This window comes from Anomalospiza imberbis, chromosome 4, assembly GCF_031753505.1.
Source record: "Anomalospiza imberbis isolate Cuckoo-Finch-1a 21T00152 chromosome 4, ASM3175350v1, whole genome shotgun sequence".
NCBI classification, from domain to species: Eukaryota; Metazoa; Chordata; class Aves; order Passeriformes; family Viduidae; genus Anomalospiza; species Anomalospiza imberbis.
In genome coordinates, this window is record NC_089684.1 from 54,947,229 (window position 1) to 54,959,282 (window position 12,054).

The 12,054-nt window shown below is 37.4% G+C and overlaps 1 protein-coding gene across 1 annotated transcript in view; it reads left to right on the forward strand.

Moving 5' to 3' along the window:
• Positions 1-12,054, forward strand: part of C4H4orf50 (chromosome 4 C4orf50 homolog) — an 83,479-nt gene that overhangs the window by 50,892 nt on the left and 20,533 nt on the right. The gene's annotated exons all lie outside the window — the stretch shown is intronic.

The following is a 12,054-nucleotide window of genomic DNA, read 5'->3' on the forward strand; positions in this document are numbered from 1 at the left end:
CTTCCTCTTGCCTTTTTAGTTGTTACCCATTCTGACAGAACTTTAATGCCCAAGTCTTAATGTCATTGAGTCACATTTCTACCCCAAATCCTCACTTGTTCTACTGTTGAATATTAAGAAAGACAGTCAGCCTTTTCTGCTTGAGGTGTTGCGTTTCTCACATTCCTGCCTTGTGAATTTAGCAGCTATTTCAGATATTGCCTTATTATTCCCTCCTATTCTATTACACCTCTGCATTCACTATTTTGTCTGTTAAGTCCACTTTTATTAAAGTAATTGTACCACCACATATTTTAATGCAAATTTTATGCAGGCTGCCTAGCTAATGCTGAAGATAGTGACTGACATGAGTAATGTTTTGCTAATCTCTAAAATATAGAATTAATAGAGAAAAATCACAGTGTTGATCAGGAGTGGTTGACACTAGAAAGCTGTGTCCCTGTTGAACAAAAGCATTTAAAGCATTATCTGAAACTGCATTGTAGCTGGAATGCTGTATTGGCCAGGGGGGTAACAATTGACTTAATAGCATGAACTCAGATGAAATGTGCTGAACTGAGGACACTGTTAAATTGACTTTCCTCACTGAAACAAAAGCTCCAGTGCCTACTTTTACACTGTGTCAGTGATTGAAAAAGCCAATGAAAACACTCTTCTTGCTGTATGATTTTTTTTTCTCTCCAGGGGTGAGTTTACCAGTTCGTTCAGTCTGTATTATTTAACAGTTGAGAGAGGCATCCTGATGGTCAATTCAGAGATGAGGATGAACTAGGATGCTGCAATAACTTACAATGCAGAATGCAAGGTAGGCTCAATAAAAATGAACATTTAAAGTTTTATCTCAACAGTAAATAAGTTTTATTTAAATTTATTGCTTTTTTTTTTCTTAGTTTCATTTAGATAGAGAAAACCCTCTATGCTAATTTTTAGGAGTGTTAAATTTCAAATAAGCACATTGATCTTGAAACACTCAATAAAGTCAATAGAACCATTTCTGGGGACAAACGCACATCTGTCATTTTTTTTGCACAATGGTCACTGACATATAATCTATTCTGTTGCCTTACCAAAAAAAATGAAGCCAGCAAACTAAGTAGAAATATATATTATAATAGCTTTAAAATAAACAATTTAAAATTGGTCTTAATGTAATTATTGTATTTTTAGCTGAAATACCATGTTTATTTATATTTCCTTTTCATTTTAGAAGGCTAGGTTTCTTGCTCTCATTAATTCTGGTCCATGACTTGGACTTGGCCAGGACTTGGGCCGTGCAATGTTGCTGAGTCAGCCAATTTATACAAACTATTTACCTGCCTCTCTGAGCTGTGTAATGCTTGCTTTGATTGCATTCAAGATCCACATAGTCTTAACCTAGGAGGCTTCACCATGCCCTTGAAATGCAGCAGTTTTATCCTTTACTGAGGTACAGAGAGATTAAGCCCAAAGTCATACAGACTTTGGGTCTCAAAGTGACAAAACAGGGTATCAAAATCTGGTCTAAATCTGAGGGCAGTGCACTAAGCAATGGATCCCTTTACATCAAGAAGGAAGAGTTGACACATTTTTACCCAATACAAATAAATGTATTAAAAGCTCAGATGTAATTTTAATGGGAGATTGATTTATTTATTAAGTAAATACATAAGAATTTATGTTTGGAGAAAGGCGACTTGAGGGAACCTTATCACTCTCTACACCTATCTGAAAGGAGGTTGTAGCCAGGTGGGGGATGACCTCTTCTCCTGGGTAACTAGTGACAGGAGAAGGGGAATGGCCTCAAAGTTGCACCAGAGGAGGTTTAGATTGGATATTAGGAAAAATTTCTACACAGAAAGGGTTGCCAAGGACATGCTGCTCAGGGAAGTGGTGGAGTATGAAGGTATTTTAAAGATGTGTAGATGTGACACTTAGGAGCATGGTTTGTTTGCTGGTGGACATGGCAGTGCTGGGTTAATAGTTGAACTTCATGATCTTAAAGGTCTTTTAAAGGTCTAAACCTAATTTTTTCTGTGATTCTGAATATATTTATGGCTTGTGAAAGGCGCCATACTGATTAACCCAGCAGTGCTGGGTTAATAGTTGAACTTCATGATCTTGAAGGTATTTTAAAGGTCTAAACCTAAATTATTCTGTGATTCTGAATATATTTATTGCTTGTGAAAGGCGCCATACTGATTACCTGGGACAGGCAGGAGTCCTATATTCATTAATAGACAATAATTTGCATTGATCTAGCTACTGAAAGCTTGTGTGGACTTGAAAGAGATACTTTTCTACAAAAATGAGAGGTCACAGCCTGTATTTTGATCTTTTGGTTGCCTGAATGCTTAGATCACTATTCATGGAGGAAACAAGTTACCAGATTCCTTATGGGATTCCAAGTACTTACCTTGTTGCTCCATCTTCCTACATCTTTCACACATCAGAGTTTCCTCTCTTTCAGTGTTTCCTCTGTCTGCCCCATTATGCCCCTCCCACATTTCACTCCCTCTTCACCTGTAATGCTGTTAACCATTTTTCACAGCTCCTGGCAACTGGCTGGACAGGAGGCAGTGGCTGCTGCAGCTCACTTGTGTCTAGATATGTGCTCATTTTAACCAACACATCTGTGCTGACTTAGTCGGGATCACTTGACTCTCTTTTTGTTATGAAAATTTAAATAATTTTCTGATTAATTATTGAAAATGCATTATATTATCAATGTATAAATTGAATACATTCTATTCTTTATACTATTTTGGTATAGATGCAATATTAAGGGTACACAGGGTGTTTGGCTACTGTTATCTCTAGTTTAAAATGATGTACTCTTTGCAATTCTTCAACATCTTCCTGTGCACATTAATTTTAAATATATTTCTTTGCTGCCCTTGCCATTACTCTAAACACAGTCCCCATGAGTGCAACATCACTTCTCCTAATCATCCTGTCATTTGGATTTATGCAAGTGTTATCTGAAATGACTTATGATCTTTCAAAGGGATGTTGTTTTCATCTTCTTATCAAGGCCTTGGTCCTGTTTCATTAATGATAATAGTAGCCCCATTTTCTTTATTATTCATACAATAATATGTGGTATTCATGCATGGGTTAAGATGTCTGTATAGACATGTGCATTTAGGAACAGATTTTTATGCTGTTTAAATTGTGTTTCTTCAGACTAAGATAATAGCTGAAGAATTTTTTTGCTCACAGTTGCTGTATGTTTGTGTCCAGTTTTGTTGGTCGGTGTTTATACTGTGGCACTCTGGAGACGTTTTTGCAAACAGAAATTTCAGTTTCATGGCTGAAGCATCAACTTCAAGCTCAGCATCAACTAAGAGCTGATTCTTTGAGCAGTCCTTTTGAAATCCACTGCTTCCTGATGATTAAGTTGCATTTTGCCGTGCAAAGTTGCAATTAAATCCAAAAGATCCAAATTAGCTGTATGGACTGAAGATGTACGCACCAACTGAAAAGAGAATTTGGATATATCTGCACAGCCCCAAGCAGGGAGGAGCTGGCACGAACATGTGCCACTTCATTTATGCAGTGAACACTGGGTCAAGTTGGAGAGATTCCTGTGGCTTTCTGTAGCACAGGTACAGGCAGACCAAGCTATTAGCTTCTTGTGAAAGCCTGGAAATTTATCTTTTGTTTGAATTAGCCTGAGAATGACCTGAATGCTAAAGATGTTTAATTATTTAAAGACGCTTAAGCAAGTCACCTAAATATGTATGTGGGGAGGAGGGAAAGAAGAATAATGACTATAGGATTTGGCCTAATATACCTAGCCTGGGTTTTTCAATTTTTACATATATATTACTGTCTTTGTTTACATATATATTACTTACTTTGTAGCCTTTCTGCAGTAATTGGTGGATGTGAATTAGAGGATAAACTTGAAACCAGATATCAGAAAGCTTTAATAGGACCATTTCTAGTCAGCCATGTGAATACCACAGCTGTGCTAGGGTCAGAGAGACTGTTATGCTTGTCTCCATGTTTGACAGAGGATCTACTTGCCCTCGAGTCCATCTAATCAAATCATAATAAAGTAAATGTTATGAAACATAGATCACCCTTTAATAACCAGCTACAACTTCATGACTACCAAAGGTAGTTATCTATCCTATATTAAATCATATAAACTTGTGCTTTTCACATCCACTTTTTAACTATTTTGGTTTTCTGCCATGGTTATACCCAGATGAGGGACTGGGGAAGTCTGCCATGAGTTCAGCAAGTACTAAGGTAACCCAAGTCTTTGGTGAACAACATTATTTATTCTATTAATGTTTAATCTGGAGCAACCACTGACCTGCATAATTTGATAGAGATGGGTAAGCTGCTCCCTGAACACCTCTCATGCTTTCTTCACTTTTTAGAAGGAATGTACACAAATAAACACCAAATACTGGATTGTGGAAAAAAGGTGTGAAACAAGCCAAGAGTACTTGGTATTGCACATAAATTTTCCTGCCTGTTTTTCTGAAATTCCTCTGGGGGCTCATCAGTGTCTCTGAGCTGGTTGGCTGCTCAGGGGCTCTCCTGGCACACTGAGGTTGGTTCCCAGCGCACAGTGTGTGATGTGCCTTCTCAGGCACACATTAGCTGCTGCTGGGATTTGGGTTCTCCCCCCAGTAAGCCTCTGAAGACACCAAGTTATTCATCCTGAGCAGTGGGAAGAGACTCGGTGGGGTTGCCCTTGGTGCTATTGCTCCTGCTCAGCCTTATCCATCTTTTGTGGGCTCTGAATGCTGAGGCAGCTTCTGAGTATGTTATGGCAGCTCTTTAAGAGCATGATTTGCAATTATTACTCTAAGTACACCAAGATTAGGTTCATTTCTCTGAGCTAGAGTTAACTCTGAATATTATTTGAAACAAATTCTGTGAAGTCATTATCTGTGCTGCTTTGCCTGTGTGTCCTTTCTCCCAGATGTCTTAATCATCATAATTTGATTCAGTCTATGATCTAAAAATGCTCATTTGACCCTTTGTTTCTCATGTCAACACCCTGCATCTATGCTTGGAAATTCAGTAGCATACCTTCTTCCACTGCAGATACTGGTTCCTTTCTCTGTCAACTGTATGTGTGGGTGATACAAGTATGAGAAAAAATAGGAAAAACTGTGTAGCCATGTGGCAAATGGGTTTATCTTGTTCCTTTAACCCCAGTCCATCTGATCTCTGCTGCAGGGGTCTCTTCCAGCACTCCACACCTGTGACCTAGGAGCTGCCAGTAAAAATTACAACAGGCAAGATCATTTCTTTCTATGTCATGTGAAATTCTCAGATACTAATTGCTCCCTTGCAGGTGCTGTGAGGGGAGTAGGATTGTCTCAGGGGCTGTTAAATACAAGCGTTTTTATGTCAAGGATATTATAGAATTCTCTCCCCCAGGAGAGAACTTTTTTCAATGCCATTAACGCTTAGCTCCCTAAAAGATTGAAATCATAGATTTGAAACCATAATAATGTTTAGCATAAAATAACTAATTTAATTTATAAACAATTTATTGACTTTTTAGTGAGGTCTTCAGCAGAAGTCCAGATGCCAAAGCATAGTGCAGTGAAGTACTTTGCCAAAAATATATTTAAAAATTTTCTAAAGAAGATAATAAAATCTTTAAATGGTAAAGATTTAAGAAAAGCTGCATTACAAGTGTTCTGGCACTCTTGTGTTATAGATTAAAAGAAAACTCAGTGTTATTTCTTTCTCATTTCATATACCATATATTACATATATATACACTATGTAGCACACAAAGTACTGCAATCTTTGCTGCTGCAATCGAGTAAAACTCCTTTCAGGGCAAAGGATCAGTACTCATTTACTAGCTTGGTCTAGCATTGTATCAGAAAAATTTGTGCAGTGAGTAGTATTGCTAAAAAGGCTGTACAAAACTCATTTATTTTACCATTAACATTTCTTCTCTTTCCAGGCTGTCTTTGAAAACTCAGTCTCTCTGTGTCCGTTTCAAATCAGTGTTCAGACTGTTGGTGTTTCTGGCTTGCTGTGTGAGAAGACAAATGTCCAGTGCAGATGTAGGAGAGCAGCCCCATGATTTGAAGTTCAGTTTTGCTCTGAAAAGCACCAGCCTGTCACCAGCTCTTGTAAGGCAGCAGTTGTGCTCTTCATGGTAAAGTTAATGCCAATGTTTATCCCCACAACATCTCTGTGCTGAGTCCATGCTATTGTCTTTGTGGAAAAAGCCTCTAATTTAAATAGAGGCCCATTCTAATACAGAGACACTTTTATGCCAGAGAACTCGTAAAGGGTCAGTACTACTTTCATTTATTGGTTATTCAGCAGAAATGCACAAAGAAGTTTAGTATTTTGATTTTTTTTTAACTGAAGCATCTGTTTGTGATTCCTCAGTAGATATCATGTATCAGAGTAGAACAGCGTTTCAGTGCTTCATTAAAACCAAATTCCAAGTGACAGCAGATGGAGTAGGAGCTGGGATTAATTGTTAAGGAAAGTGAGGGCTAAGAGTGTTTTGTTTCAGATTTAAGAATCAATCTTCCTGCCCTAGTTAACTCTGAGATATTTGGATTTGATACAGATTGATAAAGAGATTACTGTAGTTGGGAGATAAAGAGCAACCTAAGATCACCTGTTCAGGACCTGATTTTATTCACTGCAACATGAAAAAATGTTAGTAAGGACACAGTGAAAGAGTACTCAGCTATGGCAAAGTTTGCTTTGAGGATTTAATAAAACTAGTATGTAAGGACTTATGGGTTAGAAATACAAAGAGTTCAAAGTTTGGAGGATCTTCTGAAGCTAGATTAAGAACGTTACAATTTCTTTTTCTGAAGAAAGTAAGAGGCAGACCTTATGTCTTGGTGAAGAATGAAGAAAAATGCTGGCCTTATAGAGGGAGTCTCTGATAAAAAGATTTTAATTAGGTTTTCTGTGGTAATCTACACACCTTTAAAGGCAGGTTCCTGCACTGCATGAAGGAAAAGAGTTTGTCACCAAGAATGCCTGTTCTGCAAGGTGTGACAGCTGAGTTTGGCTGGGTGAGGCATTATACAGTGCTGGCTACCCAGAGGTTTCCCTGACATGAGCAGTTCTGTGTTATCACATCCTAGAATGCAAGTGGAAATAATAAATTCCTGATGTTTCAGGCCCCTGCATGCCCAGGCTGACCTCAGTAAGAAATTATAGTTGCTTAAATGTTGTTATTGGTTCAGTTTTGGAAGTGCTTTGTAGTGGTTTTGACAAGCCACCAGGCCAGCCCTTCAGCACAGGAGCTGTGGCAGGTCCCTCATCTTAAAATAATAAATATGATATTGTAACATAAGTATTTAGGTCTAAAGGTGACTTTTTTACCCAGATCAGAGTGACAAATGTTCATGTGTGAACATGCTTGGTGATGTTCCCTTTTTGCTGTTGTTTCTCCAGGGTGGAGATCTGTCAGTTTATTACCCCAGGATATGCCTCCCACATCATGTGTCCCTGCACAGTACATGCCCAAGGGCAGGCAGAGGCTGTGCTGTCCATGGCCACAAAAATGCAGTCACTCAGCCTGTTGGATGACAAAGACAGCACAAATTTACTCATTTGAGATAGAACTTCGTTTGATTTGGGATTTTTTTTTACCTTTGAAATAAAAATTGGAAAAACTTGATGTCACACAATTTCTGGAAGGATTAGTCTTGATGACAGATATGAAAAAGTAAAAGGAAATAATCTTGATCCAGACAAATAAGAGAGAGTGTCTTTCTTCCTTATGCTGTATGTTAGTCAAGGCAAAATAACTTTACTCATCTAAATGGCAAAGAAGTGCTTCTTATGTGTTTATTGCCATACAGTAGATTCTGCATGTTTGCTGGTTTATTTTTAATTAATGCATAGAACACGTAAATTGATATTTTTCATAAAAAATCTTTAGTCTCTAATTATACTCAATAGCTTATTCAACAGATGTTGATTTAATATTTTTAGAACATCTTTATTTTAGTTTAACAACCTACCTTTTCTAACAGAGGTATCTTTTGACCTACCTCAGGTAAAATGGAAAACTGCCTTGGCACACACCATACTGTAGTGAATAGGAGAGAAAGCTAATGATGAAGAAAACTAGTTGGCTTGGGTAAAATCAAAAATTCTGTGACTGCTGATGGACACTACTTCCTTTTTTTTGTAAGAAGTGTTTGACTCACATTCTAATCCCTAAATTGCACTCAGATTGCATGTGTTGGCCTGAGTGTTTAGTTTACACTTTTGAAATGAATCCCCTGCTCATTCCCTCTGCTGCAGTGTAGATAAAATAGTGCAGTAGGCAAAACTAATTTCTTCAAAGTGACTCTGTACTGAAAAATGCTTTCCAGATGCTAATGGTTTTCAGTTCATCAGATCAGACTAAAGCTATTCCAAAATCAAGCCCCAAAACTTGTCCAGTGTGTCTACTGAGTCCTTAACACCAGCTTTCTGTTCTCTGTGCTCCCATTGCACTTCATTAATTGCTAAGTTAGACAAAGAACAACATATTAATGGTAGTTTTTCATTTTTACTATGCTTTAGATGTTTTTGTAGTCACTAAAGGTAACTTCAAACACCTCAGTAGGCCAGGCTATATAATGACAAACTAGTTTTCAATGTTCTCTACCAAAATATTTAGAAATTGCCAAAGAAAAGAAATTTTCATAATCAGATACTTTTTAGACTGTTGCAAGCATATGGTCTTTGTTGTGATAATCATACATTCTTGAAAAAGCTGGTGTAACTTAGACAAATAAATTTTTGATGCTAACAGTATATTAAATTCTTACCTGTGTGCTTTTAGTAGCACAGAATAGCTCCTGTTAAAGTCAATAGTGAAAGGCAGTTCAGTTAGGCAGGATCAAAGCCTGAAGGAAGGCACAATTTCCTTCTTACTTGTGATTCTCTTCATAAACCATTCAATTTTCACCCTTTGTGCATAAGTAGAGGCTCCTAAGAGAGAGCTTTGTTCCAGCATCAGGAGCATACTACACTGTCTCTAGCTGCAAAACTACTTTAATCTGGAGGTGACAAACAGTAGAGATTAATGGCTCCAATTTGGGCAACCAGAGACACATGGATTCTTTAACAAAGGCAGAACATGATTGCCTGGCATTTAAGAAAGAAAATATTGACTTGGTTCATGAGTATAAAATATACATTATTATATATCTTCAGATATCAGCACAGAGATGAGAATGCTCCATACACTACAGTGCCATATCAGCAAAACTGCTAAGTGCAAGCTGGGGAAATTTCATGAACTTCAATAGCAGAAGACAGTTCACTAAAGGTGTAGATAAACTGAGGGGTTAGGCAGGTGTTTAAACATTGGAGTAGTTGTTACATCATTGTTTTAACAAGAAGATGGTCAAGACACAGAGAGCCTGAGTAATTTCTCCAACAATTTCCAAGAAGTCTGGAGATAAGAAGGAAGCTGAACCAAATTTTCTTGTGCTTTAGACCCCAGATTAGACTCAAGAGTGACCTACAAAATCACCCTAAAATGCCGATGATGTCAACATTGTTATTTGTTGGTGCAAATCCTGGTGTAAGGGGAAAAATATCCAGTCTTTGTACCACTAGGGGCTTTTACTAAGCATCTTTTTAGATGGATATTTTAGATAAGATATTTTAGGCTAGTTTTGTCAGTGAAAGTGAGGGAAACTTTTAACACAAAAATAAATTTTAAAGGTTTCAGTCATCCCTTTGATACATCTATGTATATTTTTCCTTGTCTTTGTGTTGTTTTTAGAGACTATTTGACCCTTTTCTGCAAAAGATGAGAAAGGCAAGCTAGGATTTTAAGGCCGGTTGCAGAAATGATGTTGATAGATTTTAATTGCTAGCCAGTGTGCTGTCCTCTCTGATAAAACCTTTTCTTAAGTCAATTAAAATAAAAGGCTTAGAACACAGGAGGGTGCAAAGAGGTGAGAAGAAATGATATATGGTCATATTAGCTGGAGAGGTGTAATATTCATTTGCAAAGACACAAGGGACTGCAATGGTGATGGGACAAAAAAAAAACCTCTCATTTTCCTGTTATGCTGGGAGCATAGGAAGATTTTTCCTTGGTGGTTGATGTGAGTGTTGCAAGAAAATGCAATTAAGACTTTCTGAAGATTAACTTGTGATGTGTGAGACTGAAACCAAGAAACACTAAGTACCATTCAGGCCTCTGTGACGGTGTGACACACTCAGCACTTTTATAAAACCAGGCCATTTAATTATAGCTGGGAAGTTAGGGAAGGTGAGTTTTAAAAATCTTAGCCAAAAGCCTTCAAATATCAAAGGGAAGTAAATCTAAAAGTTAGAAGTGTGAAGCTGACATATGGTTGGGTTGGTGGCAGTTATGCAGGTTGATTGGAATTAAATAGAACTCTAACAATACTGAGAAACCAGGTGGATGGACCCAATGTAATCAGCTTCTTCCCTCTGCAGTCTCAACTGGATATCTTTGAAATAAGTGTTTCTGTTGGAAAATGCCTGTGGACTAACAACATTTTTACTGCATTTGTGAGGGCCTATCTTTCCTATTCTGTCTACAGAATGCAATTGAAACAACGAGAAAGAAAAGGCCAAATGCAGGAGATACAAAAGCTCTTTGTTAGCTAAATCACCAACAGTATGAAATCAAAGCTAGAAAACCAACAAAGCAACCAAAAAAACCCCAAATGCAACTGACCATATGATGATAGAGCTTTTCAGTCCAAGAATCCCTTAAGCTTTCTGCTCTGTGAGACTCTAAGGCCAAGACTGCAAAGAGGAAATATTCTTACAGTGGATTTAGTTCATCCCCATCAGTTCTTCCTCTGATACTAGTGGAGGTTTTTATAGTGCATGGCTTTGGGGCACTATACTTGGAAGTTCAGTTCCCCTCCTTCCTGAAAATAGAATAGTAATCCTGCTGCCTTTGGGAGAAGAACTTGGTTCAGATAAGAATTATATTAGCATGAAATATTAAAAAATATAAAAATAAAGAAGAAACTTGTTTGAGAGAGCACAATGAACACTCATTTGCTGTCTCATGGAGACATTTTGTGACTCTGTGGAAGGTCACCATATGACTTATATGCTGCTGAAGTCACACTTTAGGGCCCACTGTTTTTGTCTCTTTTGCTTGAATGATTACTTAGATTGAGAATTCTTTGCCTGTCCTGCACCTGAAGCAGTTAAAACTGGATAGAATTACTCATGTTTTTCTGATCTGTGATCATGTGTGCCCACTCAGGCAGTTTGTGCAGCACTAATGGAGGAAACATTAACATTAAAAGTAAAACTGTATTTTCTGGCTGAAATTCTTAGAGGAGCTAAGCCTGTACTTTAATGAGAAACCAGGAAAAGAAAAGAATAAAAATTACCTCAGTTCTCCAGTACCTCCTCCATGCCTAACCTTCATCTCACCATCCTGGTTATGTGAGCAGCTTTCATCCAGCCTTGGATTCAGGAGCAATGTCTTCTCTTGGCTACAGAAGAGCTGTCAAGGAAACAGCTAAATTGTGTTGATCTGTTATGAACTTGTGGCAGACTGCTGGCAATCAAATCTCTATTTGAATGAAAGTTATTGACTCTTAAAAAGAACCTATTAAGTACAGGAAAATAAAAAGCAAATTGAAGATGTCTCTATGTTTAATGTTGCATTAGCTGCATAACTTGTTGAATATTCTTTTTGAAATATTGTGGAGGTCTAAATAATCTGCAAATCTGGTCAAGAACTCTAGCCTTTACAATATGCTAATAAATTGGCCAACAATAGTATAAAATATACATTAGTCCTAGGGCCTCATGAAGAAGTTTAATTCTGTGCTAAACTGAAAACAGAGAATAAACAGCAAATTTAAATAGTGTTGTCATAATATTTTGCATGACATACTCTAGAGATAAGTGTTTTTGGAAAAGGAGAGGAAATGGGATAAATGTAACATCATGAGTAGAGTATATATGAATTTCATAGACTATTAATCTTTAATCTTTAGAGTTCCTATTTAAGCCTACAAATACATTAATCCAGGCATCAGCTCCTCTCTGCTATCTTGATCATGCAGGTCACAGATGTTGCTATAGTAACCTTGCATTACC